Genomic DNA, 26,047 nt, shown 5'->3' with positions numbered 1-26,047 from the left:
ATTTTGAGAAAAATTCAGAGATTTATTTTTATTAGATTTGTTAAATTATTGCATCAGTTAGCTCTCATTTTCCTATTTTGGATGCTTTGTGTTGCATAATATCTGGGATACAGTAGCAGGTTGGTTGCAAATGTTTGAAACAGAAATAGGTTGCATTTCAGAGTCCAACTGTGAGCCTGTGAAGCAGCTAGCGTTCTCTCAAGGTCTGTTGCCTCGGAATCGGTTAGAAATTATTGTATTTAGGTGTAAAATGGTGACTTGGTCTTTCAGGCGGCTTGAGTTTATAACTGGCCCTTTTACCCTGAGACTTATCAGCTACCTCCTTCCCCAAAAGAATGACAGAGGTAAGTTCGGTTTCACAATAACGGTGCTGTCAGGCAGGCAGTCTGCATGTGAGCAGCAGAAAATGAGAAGAATCGAACAATCCCTTCCCATCCCCCCACCCCGGCCACGCGCACACACACTCGCACACACGCGCGCACACACGCACACACATGCACACCCACCCACATGCACACACATACTCCAACACCAGTCGGTTAAGGGGAAAAAGGGCGATACCTTTTTAAAAAACGAAAGGCAGTAAGCCATTATTAGCAAGAGCTATATTGAGCATGCTTGCCAGACAGGCAGCAAAGCCGAGCTCCAGTTCCGCCCAGACATGTGCCTTGCCATTTTCATTTTAATCAGCCTGCTCAGGATGGCTGCTGATTCATTTTGCAGGATGTCCCCCTGGGAGTCAAGGTGGAAGCCTGAGGCGAGCTGCTACTGCATCAGGGCAGCACAGAACATCAGACAGGGAGAGTGGGGGCGAGGAGGAGACAGGAGATCCCACACTCCACATTCCAGATTTCAAGATGGCTATTTAAAAATCCTTCCCGAGACCAAGTGCACTACAGAAAATATAATGAAACAAAAATAAAGAAAAAATATGTCACATTGTCATTTCATTATCAAACCAACCCCCTCCGATGAAACACACACACACACACACACACACATGCGCATTTCCACAGAATGCCTTGAAATTCTAGTTTTCTTCATGGTCACTGTAAACTGCTATATATATATATATATATATATATATATATATATATATATATATTCATATTTACCTGGTAACTAGCTGGGGTGGTGTACCTGATTTAGCTGGAGACTTTGATTTGTGGGATTGACAACCTTATTATGCACTGAGCTTATTATTGATATTATTCTGCTCTCGGTTGCCATGGCCACCTTGTGAGAGACATTCAATTTTCTCTCTTCCATCATCATTATCTATGAGGCCATCTGTTGTGGAAAATGAATTCAGCCTCATTTGCATGACTGATAAGCAATTTTTTTTTTATCTATTTAACAGAAGGTCATATGCCGGGGATTTGGAGCTCGTGAAAAAAAATGTGGAGAAAAAAAAAGCATATCGAGAGCATGAGTGGGAGTGTGTGCATCAGGGGACGCATGTGGAAGTGAAACAGATCCCTCAGGCCCGCGAGCCGATCGCGCTGCGTTTGTCAGTCCTGCCCGGGCGACATTTTTTCCCTAAGCTACTGCACACTAAAGCAGAGAGAGAGCTTTCCTCGCAGCCTTCTTGAAGCCCCCTGATTTTTTTATTCATTGTTGGTGGGTGTATTTTATTTTACGTTTTATTCCCTGGACTATGGGTTATGGTGTCAATATTCACTGAAGACAAAAAGCAACCTTTTCTGCATCTCGGTGGTAGGCATATTCCTCATCCTCCTTTCAAACTTGTGGTGGAAAAGGGTTTTCTTTTCTTCTGGTGTCTATTGAGCCAGCACAGTTGACAGCATTGAGTTGGTCGTTAACTTGTGAGCGGTTGTGGTCATGTTGTGAGGTATGTGATCTTCGTTAGGTTAATTCTGTGGACCTGGTGGACAGCGTATGTTTTACCGTAGTCCAGGGGCTGGTGCTGCAGTGCCTATTGTTTGCTCCTTTTTAAAGTTATTTTTACAGCATGGCTGGGAGCTGAAATGTTCCTGGGCTAGAGAGTTTGTGAGCCACAGAAGTCTGTCTTTACAGCAAAATGGGTATTAAGATGCATGCCTTAACTGTGATGTTGTTTATTTAAAAAAAAAAAAAAACTTGCTGCATGGACAATACTTGGATGATTTGCGGGCACTGAAACAAAAACTTCCCAGAGACTTTACTGGGTTACTTTCCATTACAAATGAAGCAGAGCATTGTTACAAAGGCTGTTAAAACATTCGATATTCTTGCTGTGATGTTACATTTTGCCTAATGGTGAGAAAGTTGACTTATATGGTCTAAACTGAGAAACTCAAAGATTTTTAACTATTACCTAAATGTCTGAAGTTCATAGTGATGAAACATTATTTCAATTGTAACAGAAATATGTCTTCTCATGCAACTTACATTAATAAACTAGAAGTCCAGACTGCAAACTTTAGTTTCAAGATAGGTCATAATAAGGAAATAAATAGATATGCAAATATTCATATGATAGTTATTCGAACTATAGAGCATTGAATTTGACTTTAGTATTAAATTAGCCATGACAATTTCTTGTACCACTAAAACTCTACTATATAATACTGTAGAATTTTAAGTTATTTATTTACTTTGAGTAAAAATATTTTTCCTAAGAGCTTTTGTGTTTGAGTGTATTTTACTGAACAAAATTAACTTCACAGACAAAAGCACCCTACCACCACCCTTATAGGCATAAGGGAGTCTTTCTAATTGTTCAACTTCATAAAAGTTATGCAGCTTTCTAAACGATAAATAGAGCATGTCTGCCATGCAGATAAAAATGTGATTACTTTTTTTAAAAAAGTGTTTTGCACAATATTCCCTTTTGAAAAACAGCTCCATTGCATTCCCGTAAGTTTTCACCTCTTCAGAACTTTGAATGCAAAGTGTTGATTGTATATCATATACACGACTAAGTGACACGTTCTAGGAAAAAGGAAGTTTATTTTTTTTTCTAATTGACCTGAAGGAAAGTGTATGATTCTATGCTCTCAAGTACAATAGGTTAATTGGTTGAAATTCTCCACAAGGTTGAACTGTAGTGACATATTTTCTTTATTAAAGACAATAGACGGTTGCTGATATGCTTGTATAATAATTTTTTACTTGATGGCACTTTTAAAAAACTCTTGCCACAGTATCACGGATGACTTATAAGCAAAGCAGCTGTTATGTAATCCTTCCTTTTAAAATCAGCCATTTTTTTTTATATTTTAGCTCGAGTATTACAGAAATGATTTCACTCTAGTAATTTCACACTTAGTAAGTTCAAAACAATAAAAGCCCGATAGTTTGTGAAGATTATTTAAAGTGACATCACTTTTCTCAGAGGACTGTAGTTGAATCACGGTAACGTGATACCTGGATCTATATTATAATAGGAAGGATTATGCTGGTGCTTTTTGATCAGTACATGTCGTCTTCAGATTTGGAAAGCAGAATTGTCAACTTCTGAGCAAACTAGGAGGTAGCAGAGTTGGTTTTTCCTTCTCCCCCACCCCCTCAAAAAAAGTTAATTACCAATCTTGGTTGGGTTCTTCCTTGTCTCCCTGACATTTGACTGCTGCTAATTCACTGATTAATCTCATTAATGTGATTATAGTGGGATTTGGAGCTGGCTGCCATTGTTCTGTAGACAGTGCCATTCAGCCCGAGCACTTGCCACCTCATTCAGTTTTGCTGTGATTTTTCAAAGGCTGGTTGAGTGAGCCATTGTGAGCAGGGCTTCTCTCCCCTTCCCTTTCAGCACCGGGAGCTGTCCGCTGCTGATAGCAATTACGTTCAGCCCTGACTGACTTTCCACTAGTTTACTGGCAACGTAAAAATGGCTCACTTTCATCACCTTGATGATTGTGCTCCTTGAGGTAGGAGCAAGAGCAGCCTTTATGGTCACAATTGGGTGTTTTGAAGATGGTGGCAGAAAAGATATGCAATCTCTGTGTTTTACTCTGCACATAAGAATTTCACCCCACTTTCCAAATTGCCAAACATTAGGATTTCATTAAAATCACTTGCCTAAGTATACAATGGTGCATTGGAAAACTGTAAACACTAGGTAGACATGTTTTTCAGATGGAAAAGCTTTTTGTAATGGAAAGGTATGTAATTACTGATAGACATTTATTTTGGAAACGATAAGCCAGGACCATCAAGATGAACCAGCAAGACAGGAAGTATACATGAAGCATAAATGTCAACTTCTCATGAGTTAAACTTGCATCCTGCCGCGAAACTTGGGCTGATTTTGTGTATGTGTGTTAGAAGCTGAGATCAAAGTTAAAGGCCCAATGATCTGTAGACCATGTATGTGTGCTGTAACAAAATTCCTAAAGGAATATGAGCACAGAATTTCCTTTCAGACTATAAATATAGAACAAGCATGATTTCAGGAAAATGTGGGCACTTTCAGAAAAGGGGCCCCTTCAGTCTATGCCTTCCATTGTTCCTGTTCTGTTTTTCACCTAGCTTATTTTTTTTTACTGTCTTGAAAATATTTATATTCCATACTTTACTATTGAATATGCCTGATGTTTTATGCCTGTTGTCTATGCCAATTTTCAGTAGACTAAGAAAAGGGAATAAGTTATTTTGTAACTTCAAGGCTTTTTAAAGTTTTTCTATTTGTTAAAACTATACTTAAAATTTAGACTTAATCTATTTGTTGATTTGCTTTTAGAAATACTTCACATGTGTGATTAAAAAATCCAAACCAGTTTTCTGTGAAAAAAATTATTTTGTTGCCTAAATAATATTTTCAAAGTCACATGGGTAAACCAGATTTCCAACTCTACCTGTAGGATAATCTGAGGGAGAGGTATTGTCATAAGAAACATGGTATAATCACCCAAAATACGTTGTTTACTTATTATATATTTTGATGGCTACATTTTTAACTTCAAACAACTTAGCATTTTAGTTACTCTTGAATATTTTATATTAAGAAGCCCACTCAGTGAGATAAGAGGGACTAGCAAGACACTTTTTGGTGAAGGCAGCCCTGCCCTGACACTGAAGGGTAGCTCATTGGGTTGTCCTTTTGAGTTCAGGGCTACAATTCCAATCAATAACTAGATTTTCAAATGCATCTACTACTTAGCCTTAAAGTCTGCCTTGATGCAAAGTCTCACCAGCAGTCTGTACAGGAAGCGAATGAATGGTAGATTCAGAAACAAAGATCTTTAGTTTTGGCAAATTCTTATAATCTAATTACTTATTATAATTTGATTACAAAAAAAAATAATTTGATTACAATAGTATTATGCACTTTCTTATGTTCAAGTTTTTTTAAAAAGCCCTTTATACAAATGTCTTCTTCTTCTTCTTCTTCTTTTTCTTCTTCTTCTTCTTCTTCTTCTTCTTCTTCTTCTTCTTCTTCTTCTTCTTCTTCTTTTTCTTCTTCTTCTTCTTCTTCTTCTTCTTCTTCTTCTTCTTCTTCTTCTTCTTCTTCTTTTGAAAATATGTGTGGCATTCCCCATGAAGGAGTAATGGAGGCTAAACTTGAACAAAACTTGCAAATGATTAACATATTTTTCAGCAGGCCAAGTTTCACCATAGTATATTCTTTACCACAACACTGTACCTGGCACTGGTCTACATTTATTCCAAACTGAACTAAAGAGAAAAGATATCACAAACTTAAAATTGTGTGTGTGTGTATAAAATTATTTTTTTAAATTTTATTTTGAAGTGGTGGACATAAGGCACATCCAAATATCATGTGTGGTTGATGTAAAAAAAAAGATATTTTACATTGGCGTACACCACAAATTAGAAATAATGCCTATAATGGCCATAACTTATACAAGAAATCACACTAAATACTCTACTTTTGTAGTGATCTGTTGTACGATTTTCCTGATACCAGATTATTTTAAGGCAGCAGCTATACATTTCCCATCAGTGGGCTGTATTTCAATGCAACATGGTTTCAGTTTGGAGTATGCTTTGTGTCCTGTCTTCTCTCTCTCTCTCTCTCTCTGTCTCTCTTTCTGTCTCTCTCCCTCTCTCTCTCTCTCCCTGCCTCTCCCTCTCCCCCTCCTTCTCCCCTCCTCTCCCTCTCTCTTTAACTCTGTTCCTGTTTGTCTGTTGTTGCCTCCCTCTCTTCTGTCTGTGTCTCTTTCACACCTGCATTGTTCAAGCATACACAATGATTTTTTCTATGCCTGTTTTCACAATGAAACTGTTTTAAGCTTTGACATCATAATGAGTCCTCAGGGTATCTGTAGAAGTAATCAGAGATGGCAGAGAAAATGTAAGCCAGGTGTTATAAAACTAGAAAGAACACACAAATGCTTATTTATTATATGAAGAAATACTGATAAGCATTGCTGTATTGGGCTCTTCTGTTAGCAGATTTTTCCTAAAATGTATCTCTTTAAAAAAAATCCCTACTCCCCACGTGGTGATTATTGGAAAAGTTGGGAGGGGGAGGAAAATATTTTAGTCTAAGTGTAAGGGGTGTTGTGCTGCGAGAACACAGAATGGTACAGGGCATTCTCCTAAAGCGATCCTCGCTCTCAGACTGCAGTGATTTCCAGCAGGGCTGGATGGGAAGGGAACGGTGGGCTCTGTAGTAACCAGCATGTCTGGTCTCAACACGTCAGGCAAGAGGCTCGGGATGTAGAGGAATCACGTCTGAAAGGCAGACTGAGGTGCTCTCGGTAACTTCAGACTTCGGAGCCGTCCCCCCCCCTCGGAAACCACGGTCAGCATCGTGCTCTGTGGAAAAGCCTGCAGTGGTTTATCACCGGTGGTGGTTCTGCCCTAGACTCTCCGTCTACACAGTGAGCTGACGGTGACGGCGCTGGAGGGCAGGGGCGGATGGAGTGGGGATGTATAGGGAGAGGCGATCAACACGTGCCATGGGCTCTCCACAGCAGAAATAGCCCTGCATGTGTGGAGAAATAGACTGCGGAACAGCGTTTTGCTTCATGGCCACCAACTCTTCTGCAAAAAGGTATCTCTTTCTTTCTCTTCCAAGCTTGTGTATAATTTATCTGGTTGTTGTAACTTCCAGCTCTTTGGAATGATTTCACTTGATCTCTTAAGCACTTGGGCACATAGTTGTTTCCCTGCCTACCTGACTATCTGCAGCTTGCGTGATGACAAATTCTAACACTTCCTAAAATCGCATGGTCTGGTGTGCAGAGGAGCCAACAATGGACTCTTTCTCCAACAGAGCTGGTCCTTCAGGATCATATCGTTGTGGGCAGGCACCCGATATACCCGCATGCAGCTGGAGTTGTCATTAAACAGAAGTCTGTGTCTGCAAGGCTAGTGTCCAGGGGGAGGAGTGGGAGGTGCTAAGTAGCCTTTGTGATTTAATGTGGACTTTCATAGTGGTGAGTGTTATAACAGAGGTTTGCAGGGAGTGCAGTGGCACAGTCACTGCTGGACGAAAGCTTTTATTGCTCGACCCAAGGAGCTATCTATAAAATCAGCACTTTCTTTTTTTTTTTTTTTTTTTTTTTTTACGGGGAAAATGCTAATGAAAGTCATATATCTATGTTCCTTTCTGTATTTTTGAAATCTCATTTGGTCTCGCCTTTTCTGATCAGAACTTTTTCTGGTATTTTTTCCCCTTCAGACAAGACCCCAAGACTGATGATGTTTTAACTTTCTTGGAGAAAGAGTTTTATGTCTTTTGTTTTAAGCGAAAGTGATAAAAGAAGCTCCTACTGAAGCAGAGCATAGTGTGGTTGGCAACCCCGGAGAGGTTTAGGAGTCAGTTCCAGTTAACTCTTGTGTAACTGTTCTCTCCTTTGAAATGCCAGGGCAGGCTTCCGAACCTCTTTTTTGTTTTGTTTTTAATGCTAAGCGGTGGCACCGTGCACAATACCGTAGGTGCAGCCGACCTGATGAGGTTTCTGTAGCCACAGCGTGGATTTGCCATAGCATCGATGATGGGGGCGGGGGGGGGGGGGATGTTTTTAGATCTACTGCCTCCCCGGCAACTGCTCCCGGCCTGACTGTGGTATTTACAGTTCTCATCTATTACATTGAATACGGCACTGCACATGATACACATTCTGCTCTAGAGATTTAGGGGCCTGTGGGTACAATGTAAGAAGCATACAGCATGCATCCCCAATCTTGTCTGACTGTGTTGCAGGCTTAATAAACAGGAAGGTTAGAAATTACTGGTTTAATCCACAGCTATCACTTGAAAAATATCTAGCTCAGCGCTGAAGTTCCCTCCCGTACTAGGATTTGGGGAAATGGATATGTTTGGTAGTGCTTAGAGGATGCAGCCTGCCACAGGGTAAGTGAGCGGTGAGCTGGTGCTGCTCTGCGGGCCCGGCCTCCCCGGGAGCCGCTGCCTGATGCCCAGCTCGGCCGCCGAGGCGCGGCCCCCTCCGCCAGGCAGCGCGGCACGCATGACAGCCTGGCCGGCGTTTAGTGGTGTCAACTTATTAATTTCCATCTTCGACTTCAGGCCTGTTAGTTTCCTGTCTGAAAGCATTATTACTTTTGTCCATGTGGCAAAATAATTAGCATACAGATGAGCGGTGGCCCGGCGTCTGAGCGCCGGTAGAGAGAAGATGTGCAGTGCAAAGTTGATTGGATGAATGCAGAACAAATGGTGGGCGTTCGGGAGCATTAGAGGAGTTCTGGAGTCCTGGAGCGGGGTGCGGGATTTTCTGGGTGAGTCCCCAAGATGGAAGGCAGGGTGGCTAACACGGGGACGGCTGCTTGTCAGACGCCGGCCTAGCCGGAGCAGCCGGGCCGGGCGGGCGGGGGGGGGGGGTGCCCTGCAGCCACAGACCATGCATCTGGGCATCTGGACCACTTTGTTTTGCGGCGCTCCAGGTCTCCCTCTGATGCTCGCCGCAGGTAAATATGTCCTGTCCTCCTTGTTGTTTCCAGAGCGGTGGCGGTGGCTCCGCTCCCCAAAGTGGAGCAAAGTTCAACTCCTCCTGGTCAGTAACAAAAGAACAGTCGTTGGCTGCTGCTCTGGGCTAGTCGCTTCATCCATCTTCCCTCCCGAGTCCCGAGCGCACACTCCCCGCGCAGGGGGCCCTGCTTCCAGAGCTCACAGCAGCCGCAAGTCAAGGTGTTTAATTAATATTTTCTGCAACAGTGTCTCCAGACCAGTCAGATGAGCTGCCGCCGTTTCAGGTTGAGCCCAGACATAATTAGTTTTGCCCGGTATGTATTTTTCCTAGCTGGAAGAGGGGTTTAGCTCATTTAACCAGCAACTCACCGGAGCTTGTGAGAATCGAACTCAAGTTTGTACCAATTCTTCAGGATCCACAGACAGGAGATATAAAAACTGGCACAGCCTCTGATACTTTCGGTTCTTTTCGGAAGAAAATGGAAACTGGTTTCACAAACCGGCGTCCTGAGTTGGGGAATAAGGCTCAGCTTGCTGGAATCCCAGTGCTCTGTGGTCACCAGTGACACACATTTCTTATATAATTCTCTCACTGTAATACTGCAATATGGGTGGTTTAGTATCTACTTAAATATACTTACCTCTCCGGGAATTCTCCGACACATAGTTCTCTCTTATTTTCATAATTTTTACTCTCCTTGAAAGGTAAGCTTTTCATTTAAACTGACCTAATTATTTTGTGTGTTTCTGAGGTGGAACTCAAGTAGGAATTACTATCCTTGAACTGCCTATTGACAGTTTCTTAAATATAGCAGATCACTTAAGGATTTTATTTTGCTTCTATTTTTACGCTGGCTTGCTTTCATTTCTTTTCCTTTCCTTTTTCCTTTCCTTTCCTTTCCTTTCCTTTCCTTTCCTTTCCTTTTTTTAAAGAGTTGCTTTCCTTCAGCTGTTTGCCTTAGACAATGACAGCAATCATTTGACAGAAAATGCAACTTTTTGGAGGGTCATTTCTTCTGTTTAAAGAAACTATGCCTTTCTCAAAAAGAAAAAAAAAACAACTCTCTTACGGAGAAACTAAACCTCAAACACAAGGTGTCGGGGAAACATATTAACCCTTTGTGGGAAGCTCCTGACACTTGGTTTTAATCATTCCCCCCATCCCCCCACCCCCACCCCTGCCCTTGCTGTAAGTTTCTCAATACTCACACGGAGCTCTTTATTTTTTTGCATAATAGATGAATTCTCTACTTTTATATCTATCAAAAACCTTTTTTTCTTAAATTTTGTTTTTCAATTTGCTAATAGCAGTTGAGGTTTTTATTGAACCCAACAGTATTAAATACCAAATTGTTCTCAGATTTGTGAACTCTTATCTACAGAAAATAAATATTTCTGTTATTTCTCCATGCTGTATTTCATTTTAGCACAGAGCCAAGCTTTCCCCGATTAAAATAACTCCTTTTAGTTTGGTGATGGGTTATAACTTTCTTGGGGCAAAATATGAGCATTAGTTTTTACTCTCAATGTGTCCATTTACAAACAGAAGGGAGCACTGGCGTGTCACCTACCAGTCTTCCTTTGTGCCTGGCTGCCCCTCAGAGGTGTAGTCCAGCTTCTTTCAAGGGCCAAAATTATGTCACATGAGTTTCCACTTGACAGACTCACTTTATGCCATTATCTGTCACATTAGCTCTCAGGCACTGTGGAGTTGGGAAGGGCTTGCCTTCAAAGACAATGAAAGAACGAAGTCCCCCAGCTAGAAATATGGTGATGTTCACCTGCCTGGGAGTGTGATTTCTAAGGGAATCTCCCTTCCTCCCTCCTTCTTTTCTTTCTTTCTTTCTTTCTTTCTTTCTTTCTTTCTTTCTTTCTTTCTTTCGTATTTTTTTGCTGGTGTTGTTTACATCTAAGGTTGAAGATCAACTTCGGAAAGGCAAGCAGCTTTCCATAGCAAATTTTTAAAGCAATCAGTGAGATGCCAAAATATTAGTCAGAAATCAGGCCCTCTTGGCCTCACTGGGGAAGAGTGGCTGGCGGAGGGGCCGGCTTCCGCCCTGTGGGGTCTGTTCTGTGCCATGGGCGCCCCAAGGGCCAGTCTCCGCCAGGGCTCCCGTGGATTGTGAATGAAGATGGGTTTAAATATTTTCTTCCAAGAGGTTGTTTGGCCTTATTTCTTTAAAATTGTGTACTGTGATGTATTCTTGCACTCCCAGGAGTACTTAATCTTTTCAAAGGTTTTGCAAGTGAGGGTGTATATGTGTTTTTAAAACGCCAGTGTGAAAGTGTTGCATGTAAATGATAATATTTGAGCCATTGGGTTAATACGTGTACCATGTAAACCTGCTTCGGATAGATTTGTGTACTCGTTAATAGAGCTGGAAGGAACTTTATGGCTCAATATTACATACTGACTGCTTTTTTTTTTTTTTTTTTTTTTTTTTTTACTAAACTCTGCTCTAGTCTCAAATTGCTCTAGAGAAATGTCTTTAAGATTATCGGACACTTGCTTGAGATATTTTCAGGTTTGGAATGTCAGGTTGAGGTCTCTAAATCAAACAACTCATGAATTAATAATGTATGGGGTGGGGGCTCTTTTTGGTACGTTGACAAAGATTTCCATCCTCGGATTTCTAGTTGCAAACACTGTTTTGGGTAGACCTTCATGCCATTACCTCAACCTAGACTCATAGTGTATTTTAATGGCACTCAACAAAATGGTTTTTTAAAAGTCAGCATTACCTCTCGACTCCAGGGCCTACTGCATCACTCGATCCTGAAAGGGATGGATAGTTCTTAGAGACTGAGTTTAAATTTGGCCCAGTCCCCTCCCACCCGGGTACATGTATGCCACTAGCCTGTGCCATCTGAACAGAAGCTGAGAGCACAGAGCATTGTCGCCATGAAACAATGCTAGCCAGACTGGTTGTGGAAATAATCGAGTCTGCAGGGCACCCCATAGAGAGCCATCAAATCAAGTCTGCTCTGGAGCTGTCTGCTAGATTGTGAACATTCAGAAATCAATGCTGCATCTGCTAGTGGACCCTCTGGTTCACTGAAACTCCCACCTGCCTAATGCATCTGGGCAAGAGCTTTTCAGAAACCAGTTTCCTTCAGGATAAATTTAATACGTCTTGAGGGCCAGGCACAAGCAAATTGATTCTATCTCTGCACCAGGAAAACTCATAAACATCTGTAAGAACACAGATTTTCAACAACCCCCGGATTAGGGGATGCGATTTTGTGAAATATCCCAAGCCTACTCCCTTCATACCTCATGCCAGCATGGCATTTTTTAATTAGGAAGTTGATTAAAAAGGGCACGATAGACCACGGATGTATGGTCCTTTGGCATCTATCCAGCTGTTTGTTGTCTGGGTCATGGAAAGTACTGCTCATCACCAGTTGCAGGAAAGAGGGGGGAATCATTATAAGCCTGAGGGATGGGAAGGTGAAATTGTCCTGATGTATGTGCTAATGGCAGTTGGTTGTAGCTTTAACCATAGAAGCCTCTTCTGCAGACAGACTTGCTGGCTTCCTTTATGAAACAGTGATCATTTGTACTTTGGACACACACAGCAACCGGATGTATTACGCTGAGGAATTCAGTGGTTCTGATGGCATGATAGGTCATAATTATTTGTGTTTTTTAAATTTACATTTATGTTTGACCTCATCTCCTGTAGTTTGGAGTGAACGGTGAGAGTTGCCAGAGAGGGCTGTGCTGTTTATCTCCAAGAGTGGCTGCTTTTTTTTTTTTTTTTTCTCTTCTCTTTTCTTTTCTCTAAGGGAAATTCCTTTCTTCACTGGTTTCTTTTCTTTTCTTTTTTTTTTTTTTTTTTTTTAAGGGCTTGGAGTACATTATCAGAAGAATAAAATTGTATGCCTAGCTGTCGTGCTCCTGTGGCCAGTATGGAATGAATAAGTTGCATGGTGTGGATTTAACCCCATCCACCCCTCGTGTGGTATGGGCACTTTCCCAAGCCCACGCATACCAAAGAAGTGGGAAGAGACACCCACCAGTGGGCTCTGACAAAGTGCTGACACCGAGACCACTCGTGTCTAGGGCAGACGTTAACTCGGGGTTCAAGATCAGGGGACGACGTCCTTCCCCAGGGGGATTTCGGCTGCTGGGGTAGTGATTCTTTCTTTTGTTCTTTTTCCCAGGGACCCTCCTTGCACATGGATTAATTATGTTTATAGTCTGCATTTTATAAGAGTTTAGTTAACAGCCTAGCTGGAGGCAGTAACAGTGATGGGCAGCCCAGGGGCTCCCCTCACCATCTTCTCCTGGAAGAAAAAGCATCAAAGTCAGGGTTGAAAATTCGGCAGCCCCTTCCTTCTTAGCACACTGACTGAGCACTTCACACAACGTGCGTGCACTGAGCACCTATTATGTCAAAGGAGCCAAAAGACATGCAACTGACAGTTCAATTTCTGACCCACAGTGATTCAGGGTGTGTGTGTGTGTGTGTGTATGTGTGTGTGTAAATTTTAGTAAGTGTATGTTCATGTACAATCTATAACATAAAATATGTAATACAGCTAATATTTGTGTATTATAATATACGTGTACAACATATGATATATGTTATATAATGTACACAATATGACATACATCATGTGTTATGTGTTATATTTATAGATTACATACAAATAGGTACTTATTTGAAATATAAATATAAATTTCTGATAAAGGATAATTTCAAAACCTTCCAGATCTACTTTTTCTTGAATACATTTTGAAATAGATGAAACCACTTTTCTGACTTAATAATAAGAGTAGGGTAAACATTGATCTTGCTTTCTTAGATGATTAATACTTCAGGGATCTGGGTGAGCATTCTGAAAATTAGCTCTCAATTACATAGCATTGTATAATCATATTTCCCTACTTAATTAAATATATGATTTGAGTTTATCATCTTCTTATAAAATTTGAGCTGAAATTTCCAACTTTGTGAGGGCTCTGCATCTCACTCCCGACCCACCAGTTTCTGTATTTACATGAGCCATCCCATCATGGTACGCAGTTGCGGTTGAAACAAGTCTTTGCTTACCTGGGAATGCATGAAACAGTAAACAAAATGCTATTTTGAGGAAGGAGTGTTGGCAAATGTCAGGTGTCTGTTTTGCAATTTCGGAACATCTCAAAGCTGTTGATCCCAGAGATCAACAACAGAACGTTTGCATATGGCGTGCTTAAGCCCTGGATTGAGGACTGAGGGCCAACCTCCCAAACAAACGGGGAGAGCCCTGAGTCCTGCTCGCTGCCCTCTGGCTTCCTCTGACATCAGCAGTTGGCCTCACGCCGGCAGCGAACCAGGCAGTGGCTTGGTCATCCACGGGCTCATCACTGGCTGAAGAGGCATCAGAAGGAGGAGGGGACAGTTCAAATTGGAAACTGCTCATGCATTTCCGAGCATTCAGATGACTCCCTGCCACATTTCCACTGAGTCAGACCTGACTGAACACACCTATCTTCACAGAATTAGGAATTTTGTGATTCAGTCCTGGGTAAGAAAAAGTAAGATTAGAATGAGTGTTTTATATTCTCCTGGAGTCTGGAAATTTAAGTGGCTCAGTCATCAAAAAGCTGCATGTCTTTGCTTAAAAACAAAGTCTGAGATGACATGAAGTGGGAGGTGCCAGTGATGCTGGACACTTGTACGTAACAGGAGAGAAAATCTTAATAGTTTGCTCAGATACATTTCAGACTACTTTATTACTTGTTCTTTGGTTAACGATGCACATTTGGTCCTGAATTAATACTTGGAACTTCCGTGGGATTTGTGTTATAAATCTATCAGTATCTCTTGCAGTTCTTTTCATAGTCCCCAAGAATAAGAATAGAGGTAGTTTCACTGTCCAAATTTTTTTTTTTTTTTAGCTAATATGCTGTTACTGGGGTTTTGTTAGCTCAAAAACAATCCTTTTCCCTAAGAGACCCACACACCCGTAGTGTAAGCCAAGAAATGTTGTGTCTGTTCTCCAGGGACAAGCTAACACACCTGTTTACAAATGGGCTGCGCCACCTGTTCATCTACTTTTAAAGTTAATGATCAAAACAGTACCCGATCAAGGGGTCAGTATGACAGGAAAGGCGGTCACATTTGTGAGACGACTGGCGACTCCTCGTTTCTAACACATAACATTTCTTAGGAGTTGAATTTGGACAAGTTAGAAAGTATGCTCAGCCCGTGACAATTAACTCCATGCCATAGGTATCCATGATCCAAAGGGTAGGTGCAGCATGTGATTTAGGGCTAGTACGTGCTTCCCATCTTCTAAATCCAACATACACAGATTAAATTATTTGTTTTGGGTCGAACATATTCCTGAGATGTGATGCTGGACAGTCAACATTAGAAAAATGGGTCTGTCTCTATATATTGAAAAACGTTCAGTACGGTACCTCCAGTCCCTCATCCTTCCTCCAACATGACCCTATATCCGTGCCCTCCTTCCCACCCAGACTCTATCTGACCAGGGAGTGTGCCCAACTCCCTGACGTTGGTGCAACGCCGTCCCTGCTGGCTCCTGTCCCTGGATCTTCTGTGTGCTAAGGGCTGGGTCAGGAAGACCATCCGTGAGTTCCTTCACTGATCTTGGAGGCTCTTCCAGAGCCCTGCTAGTCTGGTGATAGCACTCATAGTGCACACCTTGCACACGCTTCTGAGGATTTCCTCACTACATTGAAAATGACCAATGACACCAGGAAACTTCTTTTCCCAAGTAGCTTTTTTGGAGGGGGTTTTCACCTAATATTATACATTTTAGTCATCTTTTTATTTATTTTTTGTCCTTTTCTATTTGCTCAGTGAGATTTTTCATCCCTAACCGACCTAGACAGTGACAGAGCATGTGAAAGAGTCTTGGGTGGAAGGGCCTTCATCTTCATTCACTTTCCTTGTAAGTTGGGGGTGACTTGGGATAAGCCATTCCAGCTCACCGTGTCTCAGCATCCTTGCTTCATATGAGGGAGCTGAACTCTGTGCTTTCTCGGCTCCTCCCCCTTCTGGCACGACATGGCTGTGTCTGCCATGCTCACACAGGGCCTGCTTTGCATCACTGTGTCACTGCACAGTGATGGGGCTCCATGCTGGTGGCAGTGCCCCTGCCAGAGGGCAGCACCTTCTGCTCCTCGTCTGCAGTGCTGTTGCAGGGAAGAGCAGGAAGCAAGCCTAACACCCACAACCTGGAAAATCTAGAGGAGGTGTTATTTTTGATTGATGGGTCTCATCCAGGTCACCAAGGTCAGCTGAACTGACATGGAATTCACCCAGGCAAAGGCTTCGGGGTCATCTTGAAAAATCACTGGATCACGTGCAAAACTCAAATATGCAGCTGAAAACTAACTTTCTTTGAAGTCATTTTCTCTCTTGATTTTTATCTCTTTTGTGACTGTGATTTTATTTTACCTTGCAAGTATCATGGAGATTATAGTGGGTGAGGTGTCCTGAGAGAATTCACAAAAATACAAGTGCTGTCATGGCTCTATTACTTCTGCTTCATTTCTCTTGACTCAGTCAGATTGCGGTGGATCTTCTTCACCTGTCATGATGGAGGAAGGGCTGTGTCTGTACTTAGCATCGCTGGGCTTGATGCTTAAAGACATGGACCCGCTGGTTTTTTTGTCTCACCTTTCCCTTCAGGAAGCAGTGTTTACATAGTAGTAACAGCCAGGGAATGGCAGCTTAATTGGCACGCGTTGGTAGCAGTGAAAATGTATTACACAATCCATGGCCTACTGCTGGCACCCTAAAGCACCCCAAATTGCACACAAGGTCTCACAGATCCAGGCAAAGTTTACCACAGTAGCCAATGATACGTGTTCTTCACCAGGTCAGAGGAGCGAGCTGAATATGGTCCTCACGATATCCCGGTGAAGTAGAGACTGTTAAACCCTCCCGGGAAGGGAATTCGGTAGAGAAATGAAGCCCGCGGGCAGGTTAGACCCCCGTGCCCTGCGCGCATCTGAAACGGACTTCTCACCCGAGTCACAGAAGCCTTTCCAGGTCTCTCTTATCAAAGAGATTCCTTTGGGAAAATTTAAATGAAGATGCGTTTCCCTTAATAAAACAATCTACTCTTTCGAGAGCTCACAATGCCAAATGTGGGCCTTGTCTGTATTGGGAAGGCTCCTCGCACCAAAGCCACGAGCAGCACATGAGGGAAAAGTGAGTGGGACATCGTGAAGGTAAACCAAGCCACACTTTCAGAAGATCAGAGGTTCAGGAGTGTTAAGTGACAAGTACCCTCACCCTCTTTATGCAAACCCCAAACTGCGTGTACAGTGTATTGAAACTCTGATGAAAACGCCCTGTCGGGAAAACACCACGATGACAATTAGGACCACACCGGACCCCGCGAACAGACGCACCGCCCCGAAGGCTGTACTCACGCGCTACGCCGTGTGGCTCCTACACGGATCTAAGGAGTTGCAAGCACTGTTACTATCTCTGTAATCACACAGAGGAAGATAGCACACTCATTAAAGGGCTCAGATTATTAAAGATACATACTGTTGAAGAAAACAAACGCCCAAGTGCAAAGCTTTTTATTCCAGGCGAGGGGAGTCGATGGCTCCTGAGTGTGCGCGTTGCCACTCGCTCGGCCGACGACCAGGGCACCATGTAGACCTGTGCTGCTCCCCGGGCACGGGGGCAAGCGCCGCGCTTGGTGAGGTGTGGCCCCGGCCATTCACGCGTGAGATCTAATGGAAGACGCAAAGTGCAAACGGAGGAAACGTGAATTGGCAACAGTTCTCACCGACTACCAAGTCTCACCGAGAAACTTTGCGTGGTCTGTGGCGGGTTCCACTGAGGCAGGGCAGTGACCTTCAGTGAGGATACGGGAGGGACAGGCCCCGTGGGGCGGGGGGCCACTGCGAGCCCATAAATGGGTCAGATTTGGGCCAATTCTTGCCAACAAATGTGACTTGGACATGTGGGGAACAGTGAGAAGGCTTCCTATGTTGACACAGACGTAGTAAGAGTAGTAAGGAACCGCGACACTCTGCGTTCTTACCAGGGACGTTTGTCAGTGCGTGGTGGCTCATTGTGTCGTGTTACCACCCCCCCCCCCCCGTCCGTATGTGATTTCTAGTGGATCTGGGGACTTACACACATGATAGGCAGGTAGCAGTTCCATTTTGAAAACTATTCATAGTTTGCTTTTTAAAAAGTTTTCATAAATACGTGTCATTTTATTCTATGATCTAAATACATGACAATTTAGAGGCTTTATTACTTTTACTGAATGATTAGCAAGAGATTAATGACATTCAACCTTGTGGCATTTATTAACAATTCTGTGAGATTGATCATAATACAGTTAGAAAACATTCAAGGAAGTAATGGGAATAATTTTTTCTTGTTTGCTCTGGAAATCTCCATGTGCAAGTAGGAATTTCCCTTTTGTTTTCAGAGAAAGGGGTGTGTTATAGAGACAAATATACAGTGGGTTCTGTTACAAAGTAAAGTTTGAACTCCCAAAATGTTTTTAAATTATGAGTGAAGATAAATAAGCCATTCGAATCCGGCTCTGATACGGCTTTCAAATCGGTAATAATCTAACGTTTTCTGTGCTGAGATCAAATGTAAACACGACTCGCAGAATGTATAACGTCTCTAAAAGTGAAAGTGTGAATGATGCTTCTCGCTGCCTTTGTTTCAGGACAGAGCCAAAGCAATGTCATGGTTTGGTTCCTTGATGTGGCTTTGGTGTTTTCTGTAGTGCTGAGCGAGCCGCCCCCCATCCGGAAGGCTTCGCTGAGGTCCATGGTGACATCCAGTGGGATCTCTTCAAGCCTTTGTCCTTCTTACACAGTCCCCAACTTTTCTGAAAAATAGTTATTTCAAAGTAATTTATAGAGCTAAATCATGCTTAATTAAATTCTTACTGGAAATGTCTGATTTACTGTCCGCTTTTAGATCTGCTGAACTTCAGTGCATCTCATGAGCCTTGGGCCCCTGCAAAGGGCTCAGCCACAGCGCCCGCTCCGGCCGCCTCCCCAGGCGGGACAGCTGGCCTTGGAGCGAGCGTGTGGAAGGAGCCTGAGAATCGCAGATTACACTTGATTTCCAGTTGTGTTTTTATCAACTGAGATTTTCAGAAAGTAACACGCTGATTTTTATCAGCTTTGTTTTTTTAATAAAAATGCCATCGCTTTGCAAAAGACACTGAAACACAACAATAAAAACTTGCTACTTCCTTCACCCTCTCTTCCTTGATGTGTTGGAGGTTGTGCGTGTAGACCACGAAGACTTCATTTATACACGTTCTGAAAGGGATGGAAAATATAAGTAGCTGCTAAAGTTCTCAGTTCACACCATTCTGTTCTTTCCATTTCTTCTCAACCCCCATTCAGAAGTCTGTTCTTTTCAGACCGTCGCCCCCTTGACCATTAACTAAGTGGCCAAGTAGCCAAGAAAAGTCTTCAGTTTGCCTCTGCAATTCTTCCTGCCTTCCCCTCAGCCTGCTTCCGACCCAAACGCCTCATTCCCATCCCTGGGGTCCTCCATGTCCTCACAGCTCCTCCCACAGAGTTTGGATGAAACGCCCTTGATGCAATGAATATGTCCCCTCCTGTCCTCAGGTAACCCAGTAGGGCCTTCGTTCTATCTCTGCAGGACTTAGAAATGGGGAAGAACGGATACTGGGACCCAACTATGAAACAGGCCACTAGTAGTGAAAACCCTTAATAAACCTCAGAAGTGCTATATTCTGGGAGGGAGGTTGGAAGGGAGAGAATACATTGCAGGTCTAGTTCTCAGTTGTCAAGAAGGGGAAACAACCAGTTGGGCACCAAAGGGAGAAAGTGGGAAGTCTGGTAACACACATAAGTGGGAACAGAGGCTCCGGCAAGCGTGTATGGCTACTGGGTGACTTCTCAGACACAGGATCCTAGCTCTTGTCTTGTGAGTGTATCTTCCCCTAGATTCTATCTTTTCTGTAAACTCCTTTTCCAAACTCCCCCTGGGTAAGGTAGTGGCTCCACCAGTGGTCTGGAATTTGCCGTCTCTGCATCCACAAATCTGAGCTTGTTTTCACCCGAATGGCACCGTCACACACACAATTAGATCCTGCAGTACTTGTAATTGAGCATTATGATTCATATGCATTACAGGCTAAGACATGAGCTTGCCCGAGGACCTAACTAATGCAAGGAAATGCAGTTGGAATCCCAAACTATTTGTGTGCACGCCATTAATACATGGAAGCTGCCGCACGCTGTGTCACTGGTGTTCAGAAAGTTTTTGCTGGGCTGATGAGGTTAAGTAATCCCGAGCAAAGACTCAAGCTTTTCTGGTGCAGTACGTCTGCTCCCGAACCCCTCACAACATGGTGCCTTGACATAAATCTCAATGCCTGGACTAAAGCAGGCACGCCATATGTGTTTCAGTGGACTCTGTTTATCATGGGTGGGGACAGAGGGCTTATTATGCTTCCTCGTTTTGTTCCTCACCCCTGTCCACGCCAGACCCAGCAGGAGGGGCAAGGGCCCTGGGGCCTCTGGGATGTCCATTCACACCGACCGCAACCAGACTGGGGCCCCCCAAGTTGTATGACACAGCTGCCTTCCTCTCGTTCTCTAGATGATATTGTCTGGTGTTTCATTTAACTAAAGGAAGGCCATTGTAGGGCCCTCATGAATACCCACTCAAGATCACCGTTATTGTGCATCTCACACCTGGGGATCCCTTTCAATGTTACAAAAGGGGAACTGAGAATGTTTATTAGAGGAGGCAGAGCGATCACCTGATCCGGGCTACATGGCCACATCCCTGTCTAGATACATCAGCAGGTTAGACACGAATGTGTGTGTGATGTGGTCTGGAGGAAACTGCAATGTGGTAAATGTCTTTGTGCTCACGCTCCATCGGCTAGGATTTACCCGCAGCCTCCTTTCCTACTTCCTGTAGGATCTTGGTTATCAAGAGCTCACGTTCCTCATTTGGCACGCGTCGTCTTGAAATCAGCTCCCGCTGGCCGTGTTGAGATCCGGGGTCTGAGGGACCAAAGCCCCCAGCTGAGGCGGGGAAGTGTTGGTAGGTTGTGTGCAGCTGAGATGAGACACCAGCACTTGAGGGGCCAACCCCATAAGTGTGGCGTGTCCACAGATCTGATGCAGTAGGAAATCTTTTCTTTTTTCTATGGTTCTACTTGTTTGTGGGCAGAGGAATTTCCTGTGAGCCCCCTTCCAGCTGAAAGTTGTTCGTATAGGTATTCTTTTATCCATTCCTTTAACCAAATCTTTATCATATCAGACGCTGGGGGTTATAAGAAAGAGTCAGAACTACTCTCTTCCCTCAGAAATTGTATATGCCAATAGGGAAGAAAAGACAAATTTATGAAAGTCTATAATATGGCTTGGGATCTGATCAAAGTGACAAGGAACTATAAATTGTGACGGTTTTCCCAAAGGAGGGAGAGACTGCTGCAAGGCAGGGGTGGGGCAGGGCAGGGTGGGGGTGAGGGTCGGGGTGGGGGATTACATGAAGAAGGTAGTATTTGAGACAATCCTTGAAGAAAAAGTAGGATTTTAGCAGATAATTATAGAAGAGGGGGGAAATGCAGGCAGAGAAAATAAGGTGAGAAAGCTCCTGAGGGAAAATGCCCGCGGGTTTTTAGAGGGAGGTTTGGAGACCCCCTTTTGAAGAGAGAATAGGGCATTTGCAGAGGTGTAGTAAAGAGCAGCCTCGCAGCACAGGTAGGGGCAGGTCACACTGGGTCGTGAGTGTCACACGTACAAGAGTCTACAGAAGACGAGATTAGGACTTTGTTCTCCAGATAATGGGAAATTACTGAGGGTTTTTGTGTAGTTGAGTGACAAGGCCAGAGCTATTCTTTGGGATAATTAATCTGGCAGCCAATCAGTGGCTACTTCCTGCCAATTCCATCTCTAAAATAGCTCTCCCAACTGTTCCATCCCTTGCATCCCTTCTCCCACTCCTTTCGAGTAGCCTGCCATTATCTTCCTCCTGGACTGTTGGAGTAACCTCGAACGCCACCCCCTCCGCACGCACACTCTCACACGCACATTCTGTGTTCAGCCTTCGGATTAATTGTTCTGAAGTGCAGCTCTGGCATTGTCATGCTCAGACAACTCCAAGGGCTTCTTATGGCCTACAGAATTAAACCCGAACACCCCTGCTCCCAACTGAGGCAATCCCCCACCTGTTCTGACGCGTGCCTCTCATCACTGCCTTGTCCAACCAGTTGCAGATCATCAGGACCCTCAGGGGCTCGGCCGGCCTATTCCCTGTGCTCTGGGTGCTCGCTTGCACTGCCCCTTCCGGCCACAGTGTCCCTCCCGGCTGTCTGTGCAAACACATCCTGCCCACCCTTGGAAGGCTGGTTCAGATGCCACCTTTCCACAGAACCCTTCCTGCTCTGTCCCAGAGGAAACAGCGATTCCCCTCTGAATCTTTACAGGGCGTCCTGGATTTTCCAGGCCACCTTGATTCAACGTCCAACTATTCATCCCAAGTGGTGATCACTTCATGGTTGTCCATGTTAGGTCCCGTACCTTGATATTTGGAAAGAGGCGTGTTGTTGCATGGAGCGCTTGAACGGATCGTGCCCCGTTTCCCTGAGTCACTGGGGTGGGGGGTGGGGGGTGGGGTCCTATAAAAATGATTCTTCCCCTAAACTGTCTGTGTGGAGATGTCATGAGTCAGATGTCCAGACTCCTATTTGAAAATCTAGCCTTCCACACACTTTATTTCACTTCATCTACTTATGCGATAAGTGTGTTCTATCTCATTCGGACCATTTGATACCACTTTAAAAATAAATAGTTGTGTACCTGCCACTTGAGTTCAAGCTACTGAGAAGGACCCTTGAACACTCAAATTCCTGGTGCTTATTCACAGCAATCGATGTTAGTGCTGAAAGGGGAGGTTGAATTGAACTCTTGGAAAGGGACGATTTCCCTCTCCCTCGGTGTTTCCTCCCACCACGGCAGGAGCAAGGGTGGAGCAAAGATGGGTTGGGGCACAGAATCCCAGGAAGTAGGCACCCCCAGAGGGGGACTCACGTGACACAGACGCCTCTGACCTCCTCTTGTCCAGGCTCCGAAAGGCCACCATTCTGATTCTCGAAAGAAGGGGGTGTTCAGCTTAAGTGGGGCAGGTGAACGCTGGACCCCAAGGAGGCCTTGTCCAGAAACAGGCAGCCCTTTGACATCCTCACTGGCTCTGCTACAACAGTGACCTGCTCTTGGGGCAAGGAGGGATCCTCTACATTTTATGATAATTTCAGAAACTAAAAAGTATTTTAGCAATTTAAGTAGTACGGCTAAGCTGGATTCAAGTTATTCAGGGAAAATAGGTAGCTGGATATCGTACTTCATGTCTGTGCGTTTTAAACCAAAAGTTGGGTTGAGCGATCCATCCTAGCCATTGGACATGGGGTTGGATAGAATCCACTCTGTCCCCTAAGGTGAAGTGTGCAGGGCGACGCGTTCTTTACATACCCTGCCCATAATTTTTAACTGGAGTTGGTGATATGCTATTTACCGTCTGGGCGCTGCTCAAATGGCGACGCTTCCTTAGATTGTGCAGGGGTTTGTGATGGAGATCTGCAGCCTTCATAACCAATGTCGCCTCATCTCCAAAGCAAGGTGAATTCCACGCGTCACAAAAGAAACTCTGCGGAGTCATTTAGGCTCCTGGTGATACAGGTACAAAGAACTACCTTGTTCCGTGAAACTTCTTCACCGGGAGTGAGCCGAAAGGATTAAAAGATTAAAAAGAAAAGAAAAATGAAAGTGATCTATTATTATGAAGTACAAGTGAAGAGGATGAGGAAGATCCTTAGTACAGAGCACAGAGAAGACAGTGGGTATGGCCTGCGGAGGGTGGCCCTCCTCTTCCCAGCTCCAGTCCTTCCCCAGCAAGGCTCCCTCCTCCACCCCTCCCCGCTGGAGGCTCCTGCTCCCCTCCACCCCTCACCTGTGTTCCAGCCGCCTAACTTCTCAGGACACCCCAAACTAGACTGTATCTCTTTGAGAACCCGTATTATGCTTTAGGTGAATTAATTCCCACCACGTGGATTTTCCAGTGCCCTACACCTAAGAGGTGTTCAGTAGATAACTTGCTTGATTCTTAGACTGATTGGGGATAAATAACACCTAATGTTAATATTTTGTTAAATCCAGTGTTGCCAGGACACCTTAGCTTACTTTTTGGTATCTTTGTTTCCTGCTTCTGCATAAACTCAAGTCAAATTATTGTTCTTGGACAAAAGAGTCTTTAAGAGACACAGCAAATGAGAAATACGAAAAAAAAAAAAAAGGAAATCTGGATTTTTCATGACTACCTGTAGCTGTAGCCAGGCAACCGTGTATGAGTTGGGATGCTTTGGTGTGGTTTGCTGTGACGTGTCCTCTCTGGGCAACAGGACTCAGGGAGGATTCTTGAGGGGGATATTGTGTTTTATACCTTGTTCTCCTGAGAAGTCAAGTGACAAATATTATTTTCATTGGCAATGAAACTTTATTATATACATAACCTGGCACTGTGGTCATTTTCAAACGAGCTGGCTTTTTTGTGTGTGTATTTTTTAAAAGATTTTATTTATTTATTTTATTTTAGAGAGAGAAAGACACAACATGAGAGGGAGGGGCAGAGAGAGAGAGAGAAAGAATCTCAGTCGACTCCACAATGAGCACGGAGCCCAATATGTGGCTTGATCCCAGGCCCCCGATGTGATGATCTGAGCTGAGACCAAGAGTCAGACGCTTAACCAACTGACTGTGACCCAGGCGCCCCTTGTGTTTGTTTTTTAAAGTCTGCTTTTGGAATCTGGGGGTAGATGAAAAGCTCTCAAGGTGGAATCCTGTAGGATGCACCTGCCTCTCCAACATGGGCTGTCGAGAACTCTCCTTACATGGTCTACACACCACCCAAGTGCATTCCTTCCACTGAAATAAATCCACAGGTGTGGTGACCTATCACTCGGGGATGGGATGCTTCATCCCAAGCCACTCTAGCTAAAGGGTCGTGACAGTCCTTAAGAAACAATGACTTTTGATTTTTAAATTTTGTCGATAGTGCTCTTCAAGGCAATTTTTGTAAACACGTGCCAGTTGATAGCAATTCACTGAGCTCCTGGCCTGTACTGAGGATGGTGGCAGGTGCTTCCACCGTGGGGCCTCGAAAGGAAGGGTGCCCCGGTGGAAGAACTTTACCCAAAGGTGCAACCCAGCCGTCACATCATTGCTATTCTAGTTATAGCTTGTCCACTTTCCTGACAAATCGCCTCATACCCGATATTAAATCTCTGCTTCTAAAAAGAAGCAGGATATACAGGCGTTATGTTTATCAAGGATCTTGGAAGGATAAAATAAGATGATTGTGAGATATGGAAGAGGTCCCACAAACTATGACTACGATGGGGACTATTCTTTTCTCTTCCCTTTTTAAAAATCATTTTCAACCTAGAATTAAGTGTGGAGTTCACTCTCTGGCAATAGTAGGTGCTGAGTAAATATAAGTCAAATAATATACTGAGTAATAAATCAAAGATACGTCCTTGCCCGAAAGGGGCCCGGTACCACTGCTGAGGACATTTGTGAATAGCCCCAAAGTCGGGACTGCTTTTGCATTAGAACAAAAATCCTATTCTCCAAAACCGTCAACTGGCCTGTCTCTCAAGGACTTTATTCACACATCAAATGATTATAGCATATTAGCATATCCGTAATCTAATTGAGAATTTTGGCTTCAGCAAAGTTTTAGATGCAGCAAAAGAGCCCATTTAAATTCTTTAAGAGTCACAAGCATGTGATTGGGTTTCGACTTCTTGTTCAGTCCCGGCCGTTTGAGCCCGCAGAGCTGTCTGTCCTCCCAGGGGCGCGAGGCCGTCCGTGCGCACGGGGAGCACCATCGGCTGCAGGAGCGCACACATCAGCGGGTTGGGTGGTGGGCGCCGTCTCTGGGGTTTGACGCCCCGTCAGGTGTGCCCTCAAGGCTGGCAGGAATAGGAGCACGGCCGCCCCCTCCTCACCATTTCAGAGGAGAAGTGCCCCCATTTCCAAGCTCCCCTGTGCAGGTGAGCAGACTCACATGAAGGAGCAAACCAAGACCATGTCTGTGCATTTATCAATCTGTACGAAATTATGAAAATTCAGCCAACACCTACTGACTGGGACGTTCATTAGGCTGCCATCGAGAGAGCCCACTCACATTCCAACCC

General features: G+C 44.0%; 1 protein-coding gene across 25 annotated transcripts in view; it reads left to right on the top strand.

The window, feature by feature from the left end:
* Positions 1–1,351: 1,351 nt before the first annotated feature.
* Positions 1,352–26,047, top strand: part of MYT1L (myelin transcription factor 1 like) — a 404,498-nt gene continuing 379,802 nt past the window's right edge. For 3 of the 25 annotated variants that reach the window (XM_049095649.1, XM_049095652.1, XM_049095644.1), the window contains exons 1-2: positions 1,352–1,716; positions 6,612–6,964. The gene's annotated coding sequence lies outside the window, so the exon portion shown is untranslated. Of the gene's footprint in view, positions 1,717–1,748; positions 1,853–6,471; positions 6,965–8,068; positions 8,270–8,503; positions 8,653–8,798; positions 8,842–9,418; positions 9,548–26,047 lie in introns of those variants that run through there. The other 22 variants (XM_049095648.1, XM_035700367.2, XM_025454778.3 and 19 more) reach the window with 15 other exon arrangements.

Source organism: Canis lupus, chromosome 17 (assembly GCF_003254725.2).
Source record: "Canis lupus dingo isolate Sandy chromosome 17, ASM325472v2, whole genome shotgun sequence".
Classification (NCBI taxonomy): domain Eukaryota; kingdom Metazoa; phylum Chordata; class Mammalia; order Carnivora; family Canidae; genus Canis; species Canis lupus.
The sequence above is the reverse complement of the archived record's forward strand: the minus strand, read 5'-3'. Positions and strand labels throughout refer to the sequence as shown.